The sequence below is a fragment of the Poecilia reticulata genome, chromosome 20, assembly GCF_904066995.2.
Source record: "Poecilia reticulata chromosome 20, P_reticulata-male-v2, whole genome shotgun sequence".
In the NCBI taxonomy this organism is placed as follows: domain Eukaryota; kingdom Metazoa; phylum Chordata; class Actinopteri; order Cyprinodontiformes; family Poeciliidae; genus Poecilia; species Poecilia reticulata.
Window position 1 is genome coordinate 17,471,861 of NC_088849.1, and position 25,878 is coordinate 17,497,738.

The 25,878-nt window shown below is 36.6% G+C and overlaps 1 protein-coding gene across 3 annotated transcripts in view; it reads right to left on the minus strand.

Annotated features, from left to right (window-relative positions):
• The window catches only part of dlgap1b (discs, large (Drosophila) homolog-associated protein 1b), a 111,758-nt gene that overhangs the window by 50,027 nt on the left and 35,853 nt on the right, over window positions 1-25,878 (minus strand). For all 3 annotated transcript variants that reach the window (XM_008396754.2, XM_008396753.2, XM_008396755.3), the window contains exon 2: window positions 25,268-25,353. The gene's annotated coding sequence lies outside the window, so the exon portion shown is untranslated. The remainder of the gene's footprint in view (window positions 1-25,267; window positions 25,354-25,878) is intronic.

The window sequence follows — 25,878 nt, forward strand, 5'->3', positions numbered from 1 at the left end:
GTAAACACGCACACATGAAAGCAAACACAGTGTACAGCTGACAGAGACCATATCCGTGTGGATTTTTGACGCTGCTCGAAAAGCGCAGCTTTCAGCAGGTAGATCTGTTGGGTTTATTGTGCCTGTCAGGTAAGGCGCACACTGGCAAGCCCTCAAAGACAGATGTGGTCATGGATTATACTTTACGTCCATCGTAGATGACTGACCTATTTGTGTCTCTACCTCTCGGGTCAAACCTCGCCATACAGCACATGAACAACCCGACAGGGCTCTTTGAAGTAGGGTCCAATGGTAACGCAGCTTTTCACACAGACAACTAATTTCTTCTTTGCTATACATCATAACACTAGTGCTTTTCCACCCACAGCCCAGTATACCTGATGATTATTTTCAGGAATTTTAAAAACGTTCAGACTTGATCCTACGGATGTAGCATGCTGCTTGATCAATCAAAAGTATAAACCAAAACCTAACTGAAGTGTCACCAACTTTTCCAAATTTAGTTTACATTTATTAAAAGTTCTCCAAAAGGCAGTCTAAGAATAATCAACAATAACTGAAGTAGAATAAAATGGGAGATATGAACCTTAGTTCATGAATGCTATTATACAATGAAACGCTCATCTGTAATGATATTTTTAAAAAATCCATATCTGTTGTATCGTAAGTTAACATTTTAATAAAAGATTACACACTGAAACTATGATAGTGCAAATGCGATAAAGAACAAATACAATCTCTTCATGCTCACTAAAACTGCATCAGCAAAAGGCATGGATACAATCTGTTTTTAATGGTTTCATATGTCATAACTTAGAGACATATTTCACTTGTTGTCTTTGTTAATAGCTGTGGTGCTTTGCAGTGGTTAGCTCCATCTTTAATGTTCTTTGCATCACCTTGAGCCTCAAATCTCCCTAAAGTAAAGTAAACAAATGTGGTATTAAAATGCAAAGCCGCATTGACTCACTCCACACAATCTTTAAAAGGAAACGGGGAAATCAATAAGACTTAGTGCAAGAGGACTGTCACAGCTGCTTTCTGTTGGAAAAAATAAATAAAAGTCTGGGGTAGGGACTACAATTAGTACGACTATTTTGTCTTAAAAGTCCTGTTTGAAAAACAGAACTGAGGGATTTCATACACACATGTCTAGATGATCAGTCTAATAAGCCTTGAGAATATGACTAAGTGGACAAGTATATATGTTGTCAGGTAAAACTTAATTTAGGTTTGACAAAAACCCTGTGTACATTACTCTGCAAAAGAGGTAAAGGCGAGTCACTGTGACAGAACCAACACTTGTAGTTTTACTGCTGAAGATGTCCCCCACACTCAGCCTCTGCCTGAACGAGACCTTGGCCAATATCACCGTCTGTGAGGGGATCTGCTAACTTAATGGACTCCACAAGTGAAAATCCTGACAAAAGCATGAGAGGAGGCAGGGAAATACTCTAGCTGCCACAATTGAAAGTAACAAATGAACAGCATTCAAACAGCATTTTGCAAGTCACGCCTCACTTTGATGAGACATATTAAAGCATTTTAATATTGTGAGATGTCGTTGACACCCAAAAGAATAAATGTGACCCCATGCAGACAGAAAACAGGCTGGGATTTAAACCCAGGACTGTCTTGCTGCCACCAACTGTGCCACCATGCATCCCTGTGAAAGAAAAAGAAAAAAAGAATATAAGGAAAGAAGATTTTTGAAAAATCTATATGAGACAATCACCCGAAAGCTGTAGAGAGAAAATAAAAAAGTGACTGGATGCAGTCAGATACAGACATCATGAATGTTTAAAGAAGAAATCTACACCAGAATGATATAGCATAGTGTTTTAAATTCACCCAGAGGCCAGTCAGACATTACGGATGATGGTATTTTCTTGTGTTTCCGCAATGTGCTGGAGTTGATTTAGAGATGTCAGGAGACTCAGAGAAGATAACTTTAATGTATTGCTGTTATAAAGACAGGTAAATGATGAATGCACTAATCTCTTGTTCTTAGCTGTAGTAAGAACAGTGGTCAAAAAGAAAAATACAACTCACAGCTTGTGGTTTTGCTGATCAATTTCACACTTTATGACCATCTACAGAAACAAAGGCAAACTTATACAATCTTATGTGGCAATATTACCAAATAACTCATACAAGAGTGGTTTTAAACTTACACCCAGAAAGATAAAACACTAAACTTGTCTTTGTCATGACTGCTTCCAATGACATGTTTTCATCCTGATGTGGCTGCAAGTAACAGCGTGGCATGTCCTCAACATTCTCAACAAGTCAAATGTACAGCAATGCTTTGAAGCATCTACTTTCTCAATGGGATGATGCGCTTTGACACCGAAATCTGCATATTTCTGCCAGCCGTATTGGCTGCATTATTATACAGCAAGCTTTTACGGGTGAATGGATGCGCCTGGTTCTTGTAAGACAGCTCCTTAGTCACAACCAATATAATTAGGCCGACTGTCGGGGCCTTTTCCTGACAAATGGATTGACTGTGCTGACTTATGGCAGGGGACCCACCAATCAAATCCCAGAGACAAATTCCTCTAGTGATGAGGACTATTTGAGAAGAGTAAACAATTTAACCTAGGCAGTGGGTCTGGGAGAAGTATTGTCGTTGAAGCTCCTGCTGTGCGTCTAAAGAATTTGATTAAAAAATATATATATATATAAAAAAAACAGGTTTGGAAGAGGGAAAACTGACTTGACAAGCAGCTCACCATTTCTATAGAAATACAAACCATATAAAACTTTAATCAGCTTAAAAATATATTCTCTCCTTTGTATAAAATATGAATGTAATCATTTAAGAAATCTTGGCATCCGAGTCAGAGGGAAAAAAACAAAACTGAAAAGCCCTGACACTTGGCTTTGACTTCACAGCAAAAGGCCACGACTCCACTGAGATTGCTTTTGATGGCTTAAGGTTGACTCCGTCAAGGGTATATGGTAGGAACTGAAGAAAATGATGGCAGCCCAGACCTCTGCTTTTCATTTTAAAGGTTACATTTACAGTCAGATATGAAGTTATTCTTTATCAGGCAGTCATATCAGGTAATTCCTAAAAAAAAGGAATTACCTCTCTCTTTCTATTAAATGTCACATCTATAAGATGCCAGGTAAAACTCTGATGATCCAGTTTAAATGCAAAATTCACAAGAAAGCATCACAATGTTAAAGTGGCAGGACTATTTTTGCCATGAGGAATTTGTAATATCGCTGTGCAAACAAATCACCTACTAGATTTTCTCACAATAACGTGTAAATTCATTTCCTTAGATCGTTTGTGTCATTAATTAAAAATGACACAAATCTGGTCATGGACTACTATTAGTAGTCCGCTCAAAAGATGATCCCAAACTGTGCAGCGTATCCCTGCTGCTCCTCAAGAATTACCACGGACCTCTTGGCTGCTTCTCTGATTAATGCTGTTCTTGTCAAACTTGTTAGTGAAAGTGGATGGCCATGTCTTGCCGAGCTTCCAGAGGCGCCATGTTCTCTCCATTTTCAGATGATGGATGTGAAAAAATGTGATTGAACTCGAGGGGCGTGAATACCTTCGCTAGGTGTGTTGGGCAAAAAGCTGTACTGAAGTTCAAAATGACGTATTCAATACAAAAGCAAAGAACGTAAACTTGGATCACTTGGAATGGATGAATGACTGGACTGAATTGACTTTTTGTAGAGCCTTGACATGGCATGTCTTGTGAATGAGAACCATCTTCACATATAATGTTTGGAAAGTCAAGAATTACAGCCAGTTTAACTAAACATTTTCTATTTTCTATCTTTTCTGCCATCATTACCTTGAGAGGATGCGAAAGCATATTCTGCCTTTCTTCAGAATTTCTCATAAAAAAAGAGGTCATTTTCTTTTTTCACAATTCTAAACAGATTGAATAAAAGGCCACAAGATGCACTTACACACAGCGCTAACTGAATATAGAGGTTGTCCAAAAGCCTGTTTTGAGGATAATTACAGCATTTAAATCAAAGGTAATTGCAAGCCTTTTTAACTAATCCATTTTCACTAACCTTGATGTAACGCGAAATAATAATTTCCTGCTTTCTTACTTGTTTTTCTTTCATTTTCCTAAGTCGAATGAAAACATCCATAAAAAGCAGCCATAAAAAGCAGCCAAGGGAAATTAGACAAGAAAGGAGGGCACCATCATCGTCACAAATAGATTTTCTGTTGAAAAAATTATATATTTTTTTTCTTTATGAAAACTCACAGGTGGTAGGTACTTTGAGATTAAATGTGAGTAGCAATCACATGATCACCTTTGGTAAGTGTATAAAGGCTTTGTAGGGAAATTGTGAATATGCTTTAGCATTCTCCAGGGGATGATGGTGTGAGCAGTAATCTTTGATGTGGGGTGGGGGGGCATAAAAGTACAGACTATATTTCTGCAAAGTATTATTAGAGGTTAACAATGATTCCAGTAAAGCAAACTGTAATAATGCATTTTGTTGATCAATGAGGATCAACAAAATGCAAAACCCAGAACACAAAAACAAAAATGACGACAAAAGCCATTTTGGCTTCTAATATGGAAGTTCTGCCAACTTCCATTTTAGCATAGCTTCTGTTATGACTTTTTAATTGTGTCATGTTGTTGACCCATCTGAGTCACTGTAGTATTGTAGCTATTGTCCTACAGTGATTTTGGCAAATTAAGTAAGGTTTTATTAATCACAAACTGTATAACAATTTTCTTAAAGTTTAACTTATCCAACAAAGATGACCCAACTCAAGGTAGTTTGGGGAAAAAGCAGCAATTTTTGTGTTTTTAAAAGAGCAGCAAAATGTGAAGTATATCAGCAGTGCATGATGCACATCAATAAATACACCTCTACACAGTTCAGTCAAAGCAGTCCACACCAGCACTGTCTTCAGCTCCATGGGATTTTCACGCTTTTAAATTTTCAAACACTCTTGTTTCTGAAAAGAAAGTGAAAAAGGCTAATATCATAAAATCTGTGTCGTCTTTGCACATTTCAGCTCAATGCATCACACGTGTGTGTTCAAGGTGAAAAGTGACATCCATCAAGAGTCTGTAAGGCAGGAAACCTGAACAAACAGCACAGCTAGTTTATGCCAGTTAGGTAGTTAACCTGTAAAAAGTAAAAATGCTTTATTATATTTTGTACAATGAAAATTGAGAAACTGGCTTTTATATTTGCACTTTGTTATTCTATATGTGCTTTGCTTTTAAAAGGTCACGTGGACTTTACAGTCTTTATTCATTAGAAGCTTCAGAGGAAGAAGAGTGAAGAGAACAGGAGAAGGTATGTTGTACTTCATGGGTTCTGGACTAGAGCCTAGAGCAGCCAAGTTATTCATCATATAAGCTGCACCTGCGCTATTCCTGAGTCACAAAGCACCCCAAAACAAGAAAACAATATAAAATATAACATTATTATATGTGTAATCATCTGTTGTGATATTGTATCAACACTGAAATTGCTGATGCTTGTTTTAAATAAAATAAATTAGATGTCGTCACGCATACTGTATCTTTTAAATTTGCTTATGGTTACTGTGATTAAAAAATCATTTTGTTTTTACTAAAGCAATTACACCGTGACTACCTCATACCAACTCAAGCCTACACTGCTTTTCATAATTAAATAAAAAGCAAATGTATTTTTGCTTATTTTTCCCCCCTCAATATACACCATTGCAACTTCTCTCAAATTGGGGCACTGTAGCATTCATGCAGCTTTTATTTTAGCACGTCAATATACAGGCTTTTGAAGCGTCCGATAAACAGCCTTCGCCTGTTTGGATATATGCTGTTTTCTCCTGCGCTCAAACAGAAACGTCGTCACATTTTCTTATTAAAGCCCGTAAAAAAATCTGGGGCAGCTTATTCTGGTCTATGGGAACGCAGGCTAGCACTGTGATGGAGATAAGTAAATCAAAGCCTGGTGAGTTCTGAGCGTTATTGCATATTGGGCCCTGATGCATCAACTGCAAGCATTACCCAGAAGGTAGTAAAAGCTGCTGTAAATGTCAATGTGAGGCTTGCCTCAGTTTCCTCCTTGATTCCTTCTTCATTTATTGTAGCTTATAATAACTGTACAACTTCATTATCGCTGCTATTTTTAGCTATGCAGAAGCTTGGGAGTGCAGCATATAGTCAGAGCATATACAGATAAGAGGGACCCAACCAAGTGCATTTTCCAGCTGTTTCTATGTTAATATCTTCCTCAATTTAGGACAAGATGTCCTGTCTAAAGTGACTCACCTTCTCGGCAGGAAAAAAAATAAAATCTGGTCATGTTCATGCTCTTTGATTGTACAGTATGCACAGTATAGTCACTTGCCTCTGTCATCCAGCATTAGCATCAAAATCCTGCTAGAGGGGGACACAGTGTCAGGTGATTTCATGCCACTGACTACAGTTAATTACATGTAGGGAAAGAAAGCTGTGTGCACACAACTAATGTGTTATTATGCTCTTAGCTAATGCAGTCTAAGTACACATTGAATGTCTATTGCTGTTGCATTTATCAACTTTAATTGAACATTACGTGCAGAATAAGGATTAAATATCATATTAATAGTGTGCTGGAGTAAGACCCAATCGTAATTAGGATTTGCATATATTGTTATTCTAATGAATTCAGAAAAAAAGAAAAGAAAAAAGTCATAAAAATAGACCAGCAAGAAGCCGTTTTCAACAGATCATTCTACTCTTCCTCCACAAAGCTATGTGTTAAACTCATGAGGGGAGAGGTCATGACTTCGTAATGGGAGGTGAAAAGATGAGGGAAATCTTGATGGTTTGTACCTTCCCTGTGCCGTGGGTGGCACGTCATGTCAAAGACACATGAACGGACACATTGACAGATCTGGGAGTGAGATCCAACTGAGCAAGAGGGAGGAGAAGAAGGGAGGGTGGGGTGCAACTTGCTGTCTTCTTCTATGAGCACTGGTAGACACGTATCCACTGCGACACCCACATGCCAGAGTCAACCAATCGCGAATACAGATACAAACCCCAAGGAAACACACTGGGACACGCAGACCCCCACTGTTGAGACTGGGAGGAATTATTCCAGCTCTCCCTCAACACCATGGAGATTTCCCTCCTACACCAATGCCAGCGTAGAAAGCAGGTGTCAGAGCAGGTGAAGGCTGCACACTGATGGTTGGCAACTCGGCTCCCAGCTGACCTCACATAAGAACTTGGCGACATGAACAGGGCATGTAAATTACTAGGTAAACAAGAGTCTACAGGGTTTATGCCAACAAAGTGGACATTATGTCTCATGTCAACCCATGCTTAGCCAAAGTCTATCAAAGAATCCAAAATGAAGTCCAGTTGCTTTCATCTGATCAAAGAGTCGCTGGGACCTGAATACTCCCTGTAGGACATGTTTAAGTCTGGTTACTTTGGTTGTTTCTGACGGTGCCAAGACCTTCCTCCTTGCTCTTGGTTGTGTTTGACTGGGAGCAGTGCATTTCTGCAGGTGGCAGCTGGAGCACTGGGAGGGGGGAGAGGAGCTGGATTTTTGTTTTTTTCCCCAAAGACTGTCATATATCATTCTGTCACAATATGGTGGCACTTTTAACAAATATGTAAAAAAAAAAAAACATGTTTGAAGAAGTTACATATTGCAGTTTAAAGTTTTTGTCAATAATACGCATTTTAACATTCTGAGATATGGGGAGAAGCTTGCAAGGATGTTTTGGGGGTATTTTGCTGCAGGATGATGCATCTTGAGATGGTCTTAAAGTAACATCTCAAGAAATTATCCCGGCTTATGATCTCCAAAAGGACAATGACCTTAAGAATACTGCTACGAAATGCTATAAAAATATGTGGAAACCTTTCAATTTTAAATCTTCTTTCATCATTCTGGCATTTTAGCCATCAGAAGAAAGTAACCCAAACTAATCTGAAACAAAGTGTAGTCTGATTTAATTTTACCTAGTGGGAAAATAAATTTTGATAAAGAAAAAAAGTCATTATTAAGACGTAAAATAAGTCTGCAACAGTGCAATAAATATCAGCAATATTTCACATGCTGCATAACTAATTAAAAACTTTCAGAATATTCTTTTTTTTTTTTTCAGTGAAATGGTGAGAACGGTTCCAGACTTAACGTTCTCCTTCAATATCACCTGGTGTTCCCCCCCCATTGTAAATGTCGTATTTTTAACAATGCTTAAAAATCTGATTTTTTTTTTTTTTTTTTTTTTTTTAGTGTGCAGATAACTGGTGCACAAATTTCACCTGTATATTTTTCCCACTTTTCCTGTGCGCGAGTGTTTGAATTTCCAATAAACTCCAGAGAATATAAAAGGTGATTTGCAGTTGGGTGTTTTATGAGCAGCTAAATGAACTGTGAAATGAGCAAGTTGAATTAGCTTCCCATTTCGTAATTTGCCCAGGTACACACAGATAACTGCTCCCTAATTTTACTGGTAACCGAGGTGACACGGTGCATCAACGAACATTAACTTCTTGCCTATTAGATGTTATCATGGGTGTTGTTTGGATGAGTATTGCACATAAAGGGTCTTGGTTTTCAAAGAGAGATGATCTTAATTCACGTTTGAATAATATAAAAAAAGTAATGTTTTAATTAAAACTTTGAAAAGTAATTAAAAATAAATTAACTGAGGATGCTTGAAGGAAAGACTAAGAGTCAAAATAGCCCCTCTTAATACCTTAATCCAAAAATGTATTTAAAAAAGTGCTGGAGAAGCCTTAGAAATACCTACAATTTCTACAACTTAACAACAGGAAATCATCCCTATAAATTGCGTGAAAAGTCATCACTGATGTGTCAAAATGATTTTTGGATCACATTCACAGCCACATCACAGCTTCATAATTCTGTCTCAGACGTATCACCTTCTTCAGAAATCTATTTTTGCCACAGAGTGTTTTGTCTATCGTCTTTGCACACAGTGTAAAAAATGAATCACAACATTCTTCATTAGATACTCCATCTGAACAAATGTGTCACGGCATCTCCAGTAGATTATCCGAGACGGTCTTATATATTGTTAAACGGAGCAGAAATGTAGAAGTGAATGTTGCATGAGAAAAAGATTCAACACTCTCATTCCGTCAGCTGTGTATTCAATATTTCTCTGCATGTCCAATCATGTACTTCACTTTCCTTTCTTCATTATGTCGCGTTTTGCTTTCGACAACAATCGTTTTCCAAGCTTTAAGGTTAATCTTCCATCATTGCACAATTCCTATCCATTGCCTGTGCATCATCATCACCAGATCCTGTGAGGATTCAGTCCCCATTTACTCACTAGCTTGCATGTAACATGCACCTCTGATGTTGCAATGAATCATTTTCCATCTTCCAGTTTACATCAAGAACTTTGTATGTGAAACGATAAAAATATATATACAAGACAAAGCAGCTCTGAAGAAATTTTGGACACAATCTATGCCTCCAATTCCCAGGCCTTATCTATTTTTAATGCTTCCTCTGATACTCAACTTTGTGGCTTAGAGTTGGTAAAGAACATGGCTTATTTTATAGCCTTCAACGATGACCCATGCCAAGGCAGTGATATGTTCTCAAGTGGTAAGCTCTGCTTGCAGTAAATCCAGTTAATTGGAAGAATTCCTTGGCCTGAGGATTCACAGCTGGCTTGCAAACTTAAGCTGATCAGAAAAGAGCCGAGCAATTCAACAAGTTACAATTTTCCACAGCAAAAGCAAAAAAAAAAAAAAAAAAAAAAAAACATTTTTAAATTTAGTTTGGAGAAAAATTCCTCAGAATGCTGAAGATTATTTTCAAGCAATTAATGCTTTTGTGAGACAAAATTGCTGGCAAACCTTTTCAAAAATATGTAAAATTATGAATTTTTATTTTTATTTTTAACAACTAGATAATATTTTTGCATAAAGCAGAAGGAAAAAAAAAATATATATAAAAAATTAGCTGTATGATATGATGAAAAAAAGATGAATCTGCAATAACACTGTTGAATATTGAGACCACCAAATAAATATGCCACATTTTCATAAATTTTTTAAATTTTTTTATTTTCTTTTACATTATTTCAATTCGCCAAAATGTTATTAAAACCCTCAAAAACTTTTTCTAAATGAATACGACACAATGAGCATATCTGCACGCTAATTCTGACACGACCACCTGTTTTACCGCCTAGCAAAATGAATTCTCTGGTTGTCTGCAAAGAGTTTCCTTTGACTTCATGGTCCGGTTATTGTCATGATCGGTGCAACAAATCATGAGACTACATAGCCTCAGGTGTGTGCCATTTTTAAACCGTGGACTGACTCAGTTTGCCTTGTGTTGACATACATTTGTCACATCTGATTTAATGACAAAACAGAAAAAAAAAATTGCATGTTTGTTTTGGACACAAGTAAGAAAATATCTAAGTAAGGAAGGTTGATATTTGATTTTAAAGGACATCAGTTTTAAAAAATATAGCAAAAATATTTCAGTGCTGTTGTAGTTTAAATAACATTTTGAAATAATAATGTATTTCGAGCAGAAAAATTATGAGTGTTTGATATGAATAAGTAGGTCTGTCACGATAACAGATTTTGATGAGCGATTAATTGTCTAAAAAATTATTGCAATAAACAATAATATTGTTTCAAGACCTTTTGATACTGATTTAATGACATAATAATGCACTGCGACAGACTGGCGACCTGTCCAGAGTGACCCCGCATCTCGCCAGGAACGTTAGCTGGAGATAAGCACCAGCACCTCCCGACCCCACTAAGTGACAAGGGTGTTAGAAAATGGATGGATGGATGGATGGATGGATGGATGGATGGATGGATGGATGGATGGATGGATGGATGGATGGATGGATGGATGGATGGATGGATGGATGGATGGACGTAATAATGCATGCGATTTCCTGTCATAGATAGATCCACTTTATTTTCAAAAGAACACACAACACTGGAACTGATAAACAAAACAACCAAAAACAAAAATAAAATTGATTCTCGGTCTCCATTAACAAAAAACATACTTAAAATAAAACAAAACAAGATAAAGCCAAAGTGGAAATAAATACTGCATTCAACCAAAAGAGTGCAGATTATGAAGTCTGTACTCTTTGCCCTTCAGTAATCACTAGATTTAAATAGAGAAGATGGGCACATCCGACTACCTAATGCAATAGTTCACACTACACGATTTTTTGCCCCCATTTTCCCCTTAAGACAATCTTAGATCGATCCTGTAGTGTATGGTGTGTTACTGTAGATCGTCGTGGCCGCTCCAATCTAAATCAGGGGGTTTTCCCCGACTGGGAGCGTTAATGTGACAGGTAGTCAATCAGAAAGCGCGGATTCTCCTCCGTGCTTTCTAGGGGGAAATTACAGAGGGGAATCCCAAACAGCTGACCCAAAATCCAGTGGACATCGGAGGTGATATGTGGAAACAACATTAATATCTATTCAACATTTCATGCAAAGAATATAGAAATGACAAGGGGAGGAGTTGGAGCCAAATTGCTACCGCATTTGATAAACCCGGTAGGTTGTCAGCTGTTCTTCGTTAACGTGACATAAATAGGTTCCAATGATTTTCATTCAGTCAGGACTTTACGCTGACACTAGCCACATGCATTGCAGATAGATTCTAGTAAAGCATTGATTAATAACTGGTTTTAAAATTAGTTAACTGGACCTGTAGCCATTATTTTGTGCCTGTGTGGCTGGACACCACACCTCCTTGAAATAAGAAATGGAAAATGTGATAAAAATAAATATTTTTGTTTATTTGATTCCTATTTAAGAGACTTTGATAAGAATGACCATATATGTAATATAGGCGGCTACAGAGTATCTTTGTTTCCATTTTTGGTTGGTGGTGTGCCTCATGATTTTTTCAATTAAAACAATGTACCTTGGCTCAAAAAAGGTTGAAACACAGTTTTAAACTACGATGTCAAAAAATGACCAAAGTGACACATACTAAACTATGATGTCAAAAAAGGATAAAAATGACTCAAACTAAAAACCATGTCAAAAAACGACCAAAATGACACACACTAAACTATGATGTCAGAAAGGCAAAATGAGACATTCCACACTATGATGTCAAAAAACTAAAGTGACGCATACTGTCAAAAAACAACCAATATGAGACATTCTAATCTATGATGTCAAAAAGCGATGAAAATGACACGAGCTAAACTCTGATGTCAAAATACACTATGAACTATGAAGTCAAAAAACAACCAAAATGAGACATTCTAAACCATGATGTCAACAAATGACCAAAGTGACACAGACACAATTCTATGTCAAAAAACAACCAGTGACGCATACTAAACTATGATGTCTAAAAACAACCAAAGTGACATACAAAAAACTATGATGTCAGAAAGGAAAAATGAGACGTTCTAAACTATGATGTTAAAAAACTAAAGTGACGCGTACTATCAAAAAACAACCAAAATGAGACATTCTAAACTAGGATGTCAAAAAGCGTTGAAAATAACACAAGCTAAACTGTGATGTCAAAAAAAACATGTGACACACTATGAAGTCAAAAAACAACAAAAATGAGACATTCTAAACTATGTAAAAAAACGACCAAAATGACACACACTAAACTATAATGTCAAAAAACGATGAAAATGGCACAAACTAAATTCTATGTCAAAAAACAACCAAAGTGACGCATAGTACACTAAGTCAAAAATCAACCAAAATGAGACATTCTAATCTATGATGTCAACAAATGACCAAAGTGACAGACTAAACTATGATGTCAAAAAACTATGAAAATGACACAAACAAAATTCTATGTCTAAAAACAACCAAAGTGACACATACAAAACTATGATGTCAGAAAGGAAAAATGAGACATTCTAAACTATGATGTCAAAAAACTAAAGTGACGCATACTGTCAAAAAACAACCAACATGAGACATTCTAAACTATGATGTCAAAAAGCGATGAAAATGACACAAGCTAAACTGTGATGTCAAAACAACCAGTGACACACTATGAACTATGAAGTCAAAAAACAACCAAAAATGAGACATTCTAAACTATGATGTCAAAAAACAACCAAAGTGACACATACTGTCAAACAACAACCAAAATGAGATATTCTTAACTAGGATGTCAAAAAGCGTTGAAAATAACACAAGCTAAACTGTGATGTCACAAAAAAAAAAACATGTGACACACTATGAAGTCAAAAAACAACCAAAATGAGACATTCTAAACTATGTAAAAAAATGACCAAAATGACACACACTAAACTATAATGTCAAAAAACGATTAAAATGGCACAAACTAAATTCTCTGTCAAAAAACAACCAAAGTGACGCATACTAAACTGTGATGTCAAAAAACAACCAGTTACACAAAAATATTACGAAGTCAGAAAGGAAAAAATGAGACATTCTAAACTATGATGTCAAAAAACAATGAAAATGACGCATTCTAAACAATGATGTCAAAAATGAGATAAAATGAGATTCTAAACTATGATGTCAAAAAACAACCAAAGTGACACATAGTACACTAAGTCAAAAAACAACCAAAATGAGACATTCTAATCTATGATGTCAACAAATGACCAAAGTGACACAAACTAAACTATGATGTCAAAAAACTATGAAAATGACACAAACAAAATTCTATGTCTAAAAACAACCAAAGTGACACATACAAAACTATGATGTCAGAAAGGAAAAATGAGACATTCCACACTATGATGTCAAAAAACTAAAGTGACGCATACTGTCAAAAAACAACCAATATGAGACATTCTAATCTATGATGTCAAAAAGCGATGAAAATGACACGAGCTAAACTCTGATGTCAAAATACACTATGAACTATGAAGTCAAAAAACAACCAAAATGAGACATTCTAAACCATGATGTCAACAAATGACCAAAGTGACACAGACACAATTCTATGTCAAAAAACAACCAGTGACGCATACTAAACTATGATGTCTAAAAACAACCAAAGTGACATACAAAAAACTATGATGTCAGAAAGGAAAAATGAGACATTCTAAACTATGATGTTAAAAAACTAAAGTGACGCGTACTGTCAAAAAACAACCAAAATGAGACATTCTAAACTAGGATGTCAAAAAGCGTTGAAAATAACACAAGCTAAACTGTGATGTCAAAAAAAACATGTGACACACTATGAAGTCAAAAAACAACAAAAATGAGACATTCTAAACTATGTAAAAAAACGACCAAAATGACACACACTAAACTATAATGTCAAAAAACGATGAAAATGGCACAAACTAAATTCTATGTCAAAAAACAACCAAAGTGACGCATAGTACACTAAGTCAAAAATCAACCAAAATGAGACATTCTAATCTATGATGTCAACAAATGACCAAAGTGACAGACTAAACTATGATGTCAAAAAACTATGAAAATGACACAAACAAAATTCTATGTCTAAAAACAACCAAAGTGACACATAGAAAACTATGATGTCAGAAAGGAAAAATTAGACATTCTAAACTATGATGTCAAAAAACTAAAGTGACGCATACTGTCAAAAAACAACCAACATGAGACATTCTAAACTATGATGTCAAAAAGCGATGAAAATGACACAAGCTAAACTGTGATGTCAAAACAACCAGTGACACACTATGAACTATGAAGTCAAAAAACAACCAAAAATGAGACATTCTAAACTATGATGTCAAAAAACAACCAAAGTGACACATACTGTCAAACAACAACCAAAATGAGATATTCTTAACTAGGATGTCAAAAAGCGTTGAAAATAACACAAGCTAAACTGTGATGTCACAAAAAAAAAAAACATGTGACACACTATGAAGTCAAAAAACAACCAAAATGAGACATTCTAAACTATGTAAAAAAATGACCAAAATGACACACACTAAACTATAATGTCAAAAAACGATGAAAATGGCACAAACTAAATTCTCTGTCAAAAAACAACCAAAGTGACGCATACTAAACTGTGATGTCAAAAAACAACCAGTTACACAAAAATATTACGAAGTCAGAAAGGAAAAAATGAGACATTCTAAACTATGATGTCAAAAAACAATGAAAATGACGCATTCTAAACAATGATGTCAAAAATGAGATAAAATGAGATTCTAAACTATGATGTCAAAAAACAACCAAAGTGACGCATAGTACACTAAGTCAAAAAACAACCAAAATGAGACATTCTAATCTATGATGTCAACAAATGACCAAAGTGACACATACTAAACTATGATGTCAAAAAACTATGAAAATGACACAAACAAAATTCTATGTCTAAAAACAACCAAAGTGACACATACAAAACTATGATGTCAGAAAGGAAAAATGAGACATTCTAAACTATGATGTCAAAAAACTAAAGTGACGCATACTGTCAAAAAACAACCAACATGAGACATTCTAAACTATGATGTCAAAAAGCGATGAAAATGACACAAGCTAAACTGTGATGTCAAAACAACCAGTGACACACTATGAACTATGAAGTCAAAAAACAACCAAAAATGAGACATTCTAAACTATGATGTCAAAAAACGACCAAAATCACACACACTAAACAATAATGTCAAAAAACGATGAAAATGGCACAAACTAAATTCTATGTCAAAAAACAACCAAAGTGACGCATACAAAACCCTGATGTCAGAAAGGAAAAATGAGACATTCTAAACTATGATGTCAAAAAACTAAAGTGGCGCATACTGTCAAAAAACAACCAACATGAGACATTCTAAACTATGATGTCAAAAAGCGATGAAAATAAGCGAAACTGTGATATCAAAAAAAAAACATGTGACCCACTATGAACTATGAAGTCAAAAAACAACCAAAAATGAGACATTCTAAAATATGTCAAAAAACGACCAAAATGAAACACACTAAACTATAATGTCAAAAAACGATGAAAATGGCACAAACTAAATTCTGTCAAAAAACAACCAAAGTGACGCATACTAAACTGTGATGTCAAAAAACAACCTAAGTTACACATACTAAATTACGATGTCAGAAAGGAAAAATGAGACCTTCTAAACCATGATGTCAAAAAACGATTAAAAATCCAATTTAAAGTCTCTAAAAATAGCAAATTGGGGATCTAAATCTGGCTGGGCTTTAGTAAGTGAATGGGCAATGCTACAAAACCTAAAATGGAAATCTAGGATTCACATGGTGTAATACAAAATGTATAAAGTAAATCTACTGAACTTTACCCTGGTCACTTTTGGAATTTGGACTACATTGTCGTAATTCAGATTCACACAACTTAACAACTAGGAAAGCAATAAACTTCAAGGTCTCCAAGGCATAAACAAAGCACAAAAATATTCCCAACTGAAAATGAAAACAGTCCTTATCTAATTAAAAATGAAAGTACAATGCATTACTTATCTGACTGACCAGAAAACAGGAAAGGATCAAGTAAAAGAAAATGACAAAGAATAGCTACCATAGTTTCCATCTATAACAAGCTATCTTGAAAATAACTGGTACACAGGATTATGTTTAACAGTCGAGGAATTGATTTGGCACTGAATGACTGAAGGTTTTATGGAGTTAACTGATGAAGAGAAAGTGATTTTAGCTGTGCATCAATGTGTAACAACAAGCTTGCAAACAAAACAGAAATAAAGAAGCTTTTTTCGACTAAGAGAGCCCCTAGAGGTCAGTGGATGTAAGCAGCAAAATGCTCAGTCTAAATATGGAAAGCTGATAGTGTCATAGCCCAAAGGACTTGCAACTCTAATTACAGTGAAAGGTAGTGCTCTAAATTATTAACTCAAGGGGCTGAATCCATTTATACATGTAACCATTTTTACGTTTTTTTTTTTTGTAAGAAAAAAAATGAATTAAAAACTTGTAATATTCAGGTTTTTATTGCACCATAATATTTTTGGTTGAAATGGGGCAAACATTCAAGGGATCTAAAGACTTTTGCAAGGCACTACTCTGTCTCATATCTGATATCTAAGCCTTTCTTGTTCCTTTAACGGTGACTTAAATCAGAGATCAGGAATACTTTGTTTATCCCTGGGGGAGAAGTTTTGTCACAGCTACATCGGCCAAAGATTCAAAGTACATAGAAGTGTAAAAGTAGAATATTTGCTAAAAATAGTTTGATAATAAATAATAAAGTGCTAAACAAAAACTCTTCCCTAAGAAACTTTTAGAACCGCCTCTGCCCACAACAAATGCAGTGACGAGACAAGAAATTGTACGGGGGAATAGAGAAAAATGAACAGACTGAAAAACATGTCCCAAAAAGAATACAAATATATCTACGCAGCACTAGGAGATAAGACACTTTTTTTGCACTCCTAGACACTCAAACTACAATAAAAAAATGTTAAGGGTCAAAAAAAGTTAATTTTGCATTTGTCAACCTTAGGATGTTTTGTAGTTTGATTTGATTATAGTTTTGTGAGGGTTTTGCTGCAGAGGGGACTGGTGTATTTCAAAATATACATTTAGTCTTGGGAACAAATGGGTCTTCCTAATGGGCAATGACCGGGTGCACCACCAGTAGATCAAAGTAGATCTTGGGATAACAAAATTTATTACACCAGTTATGCCTGGAAGGGTCCATAATTTCTGCAAAGTATTTGAAGCAGATCGTATCAAGAAGTTCAAAATGTACGACTTGTTCCAAGTCAAGTTGAGGTTTAAAGGCAATGCTTCCAAACACCAAGGAAATGTAAGTAAACATCTCACTATGAATATGAAAAAAGTTTAAAAATGTGTAAAATATTCCTCTTGCATTTTTCTACATCTTAGTAGATGTGAATCTTTCTTGTAATCTTAATTTAAACTAAGATTTTACTCCAATTTAGGATTACACATGAAGAAAATTGTTTTAAGTATTCATGTGCTATTTGGTACCAACTGTGGTTATGAGTTTATTATTATCTGCAAACTGACCAAAGACAATTTAGACCCATCATTGTAAAGCATACAATTTTAACCCTGCAGGACCAATATATATATTTTCCACCATCTTTCTATGATTCTCAGACTTGCTTTAACTCGGTGTTCTTTTGGTTTTTTTAATCAACACATCATTATGTTTTGTTGGGATCTTGTTTCTATCACCATCCTCTGTTTCCGTGTGCACAGAGAAATTTTATGTTAGCAATTAAATTTAGGGGGACATTTGCGTCACAGCAGGTTTTTATTTACATGCCTTCTGGAATAATAGCTGTTTAGAAGTCTCTGGGGGTGGGGGGTAGATTGTCATCTCTGTTATGCATGTGTATTTTCTGTATTTTTGTTATTTCATTACTTTTCCTCACTTTTATTCACCTATGTTTTTAGGCTGATTCTTTAACTTTTAATAATTGCCTCCTTTGTGACATAATCCATTTTTGTTGTCTTTTTTGTTTCATCTTGTGTGTTGCTTCTCATTGTTTCGCACTTCAAGGACACCGACTGCTGAATCCACAGAATAGTAAATCTGTGTAAACACCAAGTGACTGAGAAAAATCGTTTTATTAAAATGGAAAATGACACAAGCTAAACTGTGATGTCAAAAAACAACCAATGTGACACAAACTAAACTATGATGTCAGAAAGGAAAAATGAGACATTCTAAACTATGATGTCAAAAAGCGATGAAAATGACACAAGCTAAACTGTGATGTCAAAAAAAAACATGACACACTATGAACTATGAAGTCAAAAAACAACCAAAAATGACACACACTAAATTCTATGTCAAAAAACAAAAAGTGACGCATACTAAACTGTGATGTCAAAAAACAGTTACACATACTGAGTTACGATGTCAGAAAGGAAAAATGACATTCTAAACTATGATGTCAAAAAACGACCAAAATGACACACGCTAAACTATAATGTCAAAAAACGATGAAATGACACATACTAAAAACTATGGTGTCAATAAACAACCAAAGTGACACACACTAAATCAGAGGTTCCCAAATTGTGAGGCGCGCCCCCGAATTGGGGCGCCGTACCATTGCAGGGGGGGTGCGGGAAGCCGTCTGGATGAAAAAAAAAAAAAGACATGAACGCTATATGCACTGGGTTTTTACCTTAGAATGGCCAACTCTCTGTTATTCCTATGTCAATTTGATACAGTAGGGGCTTCCACACTTACTATATCTGTGTCAGCAGTTAAAAACTGTTTCATCCATTGTTAATATGTGGTAACCTGTTTTTCCGAGCCACCTTTAAACGCAACTTGAGCGCCACGACACTCGCGCTGGGTTTACACCTGTGCGGCAGTGAAGGAGACCTGCTGCTGCTGTGCAGAGCTACGGAGGTGTGTGTTAGAATCATGGCAGCAAAACGCAAACAACTTTTTACAGTTTTTCCCCCAAACTAACCGACAGAGTTGAGTAAATTTGCTGGATGCAGGTAATGTTAGCTAAAAGATGACTAGCTAGCTAATATCAATACAGCACCTTAAGATTAGAATCCTCTAAGAATCCTCTCTCCCCTCTCCTACCCCTTCCCACACGTCAATCAACCAGACAGCCATTTGTAATCCATAGAAAATGTTTGGAAACCACTTGGGGGGCGCAGGAGAAAAAGTTTGGGAACCACTGCACTAAACTATTTTGTCAAAAAAACACCAAAATGACACACACTAAAATATGATGTCAAAAAACGACCAAAATGACAGTATGATGTCAAAAAACGACCAAAATGACACACACCAAACTATGATGTCAAACTGTGCTGAAAAAGACACATACTAAAAACTATGTCAAAAAGGGCCAAAATGAAACAAGCTAATCTCTATGTCAAAAAACAACCAAAGTGACGGATACTAAACTATGATGTCAAAAATGAAATAAAATAAAACATTCTAAAGTATGATGTCAAAACACAACCAAAGTGACACATTAAACCATGATTAGGTCTGTCACGATAACAAATTCTGATGAGCGATTAATAGTCTAAAAAATTATTGCGATAAACAATAATATTGTTTCAAGACGTTTTGACACCGATTTAATGGAAATGACGTAATAATGCACTGCGAGAGACTGGCGACTTGTCCAGGGTGACCCTGCCTCTCACCCGGAACATTAGCTGGAGATAACCTTCTGACCCCACTAAGGGACCAGCGTGCTAGAAAATGGATGGATGGATGGATGGATGGATGGATGGATGGATGGATGGATGGATGGATGGATGGATGGATGGATGGATGGATGGATGGATGGATGGATGGATGGATGGATGTAATAATGCATGCAATTATGGATGGATGTAATAATGCATGCAATTATTACAAATAAGAACACAGTGTTGTGTGTTCTTATTTTCAAAAGAACACACAACACTGGAACTGATAAACAAAACAAAACAACAAAACAACCAAAAACAAAAATAAAATTGATTCTCAGTTTCCATTAACAAAAAACGTACTTAAAAAGAAAACTAAACAACATAAAGCCAAAGTGGAAATAAATACTGCATTCAACCAAAAGAGTGCAGATTATGAAGTCTGTACTCTTTGCCCTTCAGTAATCACTAGATTTAAATAGAGAAAACGGGCACATCCGACTACCTAATGCAATAGTTCACACTACACGATTTTTGCCCCTATTTTCCCCTTAAGACAATCTTAGATCGATCCTGTAGTGCAGTGGTCCCCAACCTTTTTATTACCGCGGACCGGTCAAGACTTTGAAAATTTTGTTGTGGCCCGGGAGGGCGGAGGGGCGGTGGAGGAATGCGTGAGGCGGTGTTTGTGTTCTCGCTAAATCCTGAATATACCCAATTTGGGTTGTCTTGGAGTTTTTATCGCAAACTGTGTTTTTTTTCCCTATCTGGGAACGAGAATACAACCTGCTGAATGTGACAGGTAGCCAATCAAAAAGCGCGGTGACGTAAGAACTGAGGGGAATCCCAAACAGCTGACATATCACGCAACTCAGTCCGGTGGATATCGGAGATGATATGTGGAAATGTTTATTATTAAATCTAAAGGTCATTATTATGTTTATTCAGTTAAAAATGTTAACTATGAAAAAACATATTCACCTCCAAATCATAGTGCAGCAAATAGAGCGGCTGCTCCCGTCGTCTTTCATCCACCGCCTTTTCTTTTTATTACGTCTTTTATTCAAATGAGTCTACAAACTATCACTATTGCTTCTACATCGTCATCCGTGTTTGGTTATTCTAAATTCCCGCTATGTTGGGGGATTTACTGGATTATCCTCTGGAATCGGGATGTTCATGACTGGAATCGGTCGTGTTGCTCCTGCCTTGGACACACGAACCGATCGAACCTGTTGGACTTTTATCAGCTCTGTGGTCACAGAGGTTTGGAGAATCGGCTGACAATTCTTAAATCTTTCCGTCTAAACCAGACAAGACTCACAAGCTCTACTCCTCTTCTCTCGACCACTGCCCAAACGCTCCGACTCTGGTCGCTATGGTAACGTTTATATATCCCTTCAAAATAAGATACAGATGTGCCACAAAAACGAACATTTTACTTTCGTTAAAATTGTAACTCACAATACTGACTAACGGGAGTCCTGAGCTTGTTTCTCTGCAATGAGACGGTCCCATCTGGGAGTGACGATGGGAGACAATAACACCCGAAGTGTTGCTTATATCCACAGCCTGCTTGGTCTCTATGAGGCGAAGCAGCTTGAAGCTTCATTGCCTCATTAGCAGCCGGTTGCCGCACGTTACGCAGAGCGGCTTGTAATGTGGGACTCACCTACCGGTCCGGGATAAATCTATTCACCTGTCTCTTCTCTGGGCCTTTTCCCCTTCGCAAAGAAACTTTCCAAAGACATCTGATCTGTTTCTTCCTCATTTCGCTGCTTGTGGCCTCAGTGTTGGTGCACAAGTAACCCAGAGAATCCGGTTAAAGGATTTTCAAAATAAAATATACTCCAGACTCAAATAATACATAAAATGGAAATATTTCACAATTTCTTGCACGGCCCAGTACCAATTGGTCCACGGACCGGGGCTTGGGGACCACTGCTGTAGTGTATGGTGTGTTACTGTAGATCGTCGTGGCCGCTCTGATCTAAATCAGGGGTTTTCCCCAACTGGGAGTGTTAATGCTGAATGTGACAGGTAGTCAATCAGAAAGCACGGATTCTTCTACGTGCTTTATAAGGGGAAATTACGGAGGGGAATCCCAAACAGCTAACCCAAAATCCAGCAGACATCGGAGGTGATATGTGGAAACAACATTAATATTTATTCAGCATTTTGCGCAAAGAATATAGAAATGACAAGGGGAGGAGTTGGAGCCAAATTGCTACCGCATTTGATAAACCCGGTAGGTTTTCAGCTGTTCTTCGTTAACGTGACATAAATAGGTTATAATGATTTTTTTACGGTCAGGACTTTACGCTGACACTAACCACATGCATTGCAGGTAGATTCTAGTAAAGCACTGATTAATGCCTGATTTTAAAATTAGTTAACTGGACCTGTAGCCATTATTTTGTGCCCATTTGGCTGGATACCACACGACAAACCCGATTGAACCGTTATACCTAGGATTTCTGTCGGCTAATGTGTGGTCTCTCAGGTTTTGAAAATGGTCCGACAATCGGCCGACAACTCCTGTAGTGTGCGCTGGACATTACACCAAGGAAATGAGGAAGAGAGGGTCAGTGGAGAGCACCGGAGCTGAGCCTTCTTCATTCAGTGTCATCAAGAGAAAGACAAAAAGGCAGGAAGAGACACTAAAGCCGATAATTAAAATTAGGTCGATAGGTTTAATTTATCGAGCGATTAATTGATATATCGTTTATCGCGACAGACCTATGAATAAGCTTCTAGTTCCTGGTTATATATGAATCAATTTAATAAAGAACAAAAAAGGATTCACGGAAAATATCTAAACTTCACACAACCTGCTAGGAAATTTATTTGAGTCTCAAACTAACTTTGGGGTGTTGAAATACATCATCGAGGGGCACAAAATTCACAAATTATTATTTACATGAATGGCAGATTAACATTAAAATTATTTTCATTTCAGTAAGACGTTTGACTGTCTTCATGTTGAAAAATTCTAGTGAAGTTTAAAAACCATTGAAACTGCTGACTGGCTTTTTGCATTGTAATTGAAAAAATGTCAATCTTAACTGTATATGGTCACATATATAAAACATTTGAATGTTTATTTCAATAAGTTTTCTTTGTCAGATTAAAAGTACCTTTTCAAAATAAATCTTAAACAGGTATTAGACATAATATACTTTAGAGAGTCCCAACCCTAGGCATATATACAGTTGAAATGTTTCTAGTTGTTACCACCATTTGGGCCATTGCTTTTGCCCTTTTGTATAGCTGTAATCTGGTGCTTTTAGGCAAAAAATGACGATAAAGTGCACAGCTCTATGGCATCCATCAACAAGTTGATACAGCAAAAACTACTATCCCTAGTGTCAGATTATGAAAGTATTAATGTGTGCTTTTTTTTTTATAAATGTGTCCCTAAATCCTTGGCTCTGCCTTCTGTTTTGCTTTCTGCACAACACTGCAAGAGTGCTAAAGCTTATGGCTGGCAGAGAAAACATGTTCAGCATTTTTACTTGCTATTAGGCATTTTTGAACACTTTGTCCACTTGTAAATCCCACCACTGCCATCTGCTCTGTCACCAGTTATCATTGCACACAAACAGGAACAATTATTTTACCCAAGCAGCCTCAGAAAACCTTTTATTTTGTCTGTCCTTTGCAGTCCCTCTCATTCCAGAATTGTCCCATAATCTTCATCTTCCTGACTATTTTTTTCCCCCAGACCATCAGTCTCAGAGACATCTTTGTGTCTCTCCCTCTCGTTTCTGCTGCTGATTGTAACCTGTCAACCTTGACAGATGCGTTTCTACTGAAGATGCACCACAGCTGCACCACAGAAGGTTGATCTCAAAAGGTCAGAGGTGAGTTATGAGTGTGTTGACTTAAATTTGATATTGTACATTTCAAATGGTTTATTCACACTACGGTATTGGATTGTTCATGTGTGACACCGTGGCCAAAGCTGTATATAGTGAAGATTGTTGTGCAGCGCCTGATAAAAGTATTTATTTCTCATTTTGTCATGTTACAAACATAAATGTTGGTGTATTTTATTGCACTTCTTTATGAGAGTTCTACACCAGCTAGTTCATAATGTGAAATGGAGAGTCAATTTTATGTGATTTTTTTGTTTTACTCTTACAAATAAAGATATAAAAAGTGTGTTGGGAATTTTTTTTTTTATTTTAATCTGAAAACCCTAAATAAAATCCATCCACTTTGGAGGCTTTCGCTATTGAAGTACTTCAAGAGTTCCCCCCGAATGATGAGGTTCTTCACCCTATCTTTAAGAACAAACTTGGAATAAACTAATTTCAGCAACTTGTTTCAGGCATCTTGGTTTTTCGGTCACGGTCCATATCCAATGACAATAGCTGATGGTAAATGATGTTCATTTTCTTTATGCTCTGGCTCAAAGAAAATTAACATTCATCTCCTGGTCCATCCTGCCACCTCTCCTGAACAAGACACCAAGGTGCCCGAACTTCTCCCAATGAAGGGGAATGAGAAAAACAGGCCGACTCTCATTGCAGACGCTTCACACTCAGCTACGAACCACCCCAGGGAACACCGAAGATCACAGCCCGAGAATGCCAACATAATCTCATCTGCAAAAAAGGAAAGCTGTGTCCCAGAGTTCTCAAACCAAAGCCCTTCCTTTCCACAATGGCACCTTGAGGTCCCGTCCATGAACAGCAGAGACCTCGGGGACAAGAGGCAGTCCAACATGCACCAACGACAAGCTTGACTTTATGTTAAGAATGCAGACACAGCTCTTGGTTAATTTATGGAAGGACCTTGAAAGCATGTCTTAGGGGAAAATGATCTTCTTCAGAGCCAGAAAACACAAGTGGATGTTACAATTTTTTTTTTTTCCAAACATGCGTGTGTGGATTTGTTTTGCACCATTTGGGGCAAATCTTTAGAATGTAAGATTGTTTAAAAGTGTGGCTCAAAGAATACAATGTGTGAACTAGTACTTAAGAATTTGAAGAGGCTTATCTGCTGTTTTGTATTTGAGAAAGACTAAAAAAAAAAAGTCTACAATTACAAAACACCTATAGGATTTTTCTCTCAGACTTCAAATTAACAGTTAAAAGGCACAAACACTATGTGGAAAAATTCAAGGTATAAATACTTTTGCAATGCACTGTAGGAGTTGTAATATTCACATAAATAGCATTCATCCACAGTTGCAAGTAACTCACCTGCTTTATTGTTTCATCTTTGGCATCTTTTTTTCCAGTTTCTCAATTCCGCACTCCTTGCCGTCTGTGTTTCCACATTTCTGCACCTTGAATAAAATAATAATATAAAAAAAAAGAAAACACACAGTTAGTGGTTAAGAATTCATCACAACACATCAAAACACTCGTAGAGCACCCCCCCCCACCCCCCCTCTTGTGGATGATGTGTTGGTCCATGTGCCATGTGCTCATGCTGTGCTGTTGCTCTCTGCTCTCTTTCCTGTACTCACTTCAGAGTGCACCGCATGTGTTTCATTACTGGTGAAATGCTTGGTGACGGAGCATGGTGTAATTCTTCAAAAGGCATTTTTAAGAATCTGTGCCTACTATTAAAATGACCTTGAAATGAAAAACTAGAAAAAAACACAAATATAAAATGGTCTGGATTAATTATGTTAAAATATGTGCATACCTAACTAAATCCCATTTTGTTTTAGTGAAAAAAAAAATAAAAATCTGCGCTAACATGTTGGTTTTGATCCTAAAACCCCGCCTGCTTGGAAAGCTGCAAACAGAAACGGAAAGAGGGAGGGGATGTGCAGAATTCATTTTAAGCCTATTTGCACTTGCTT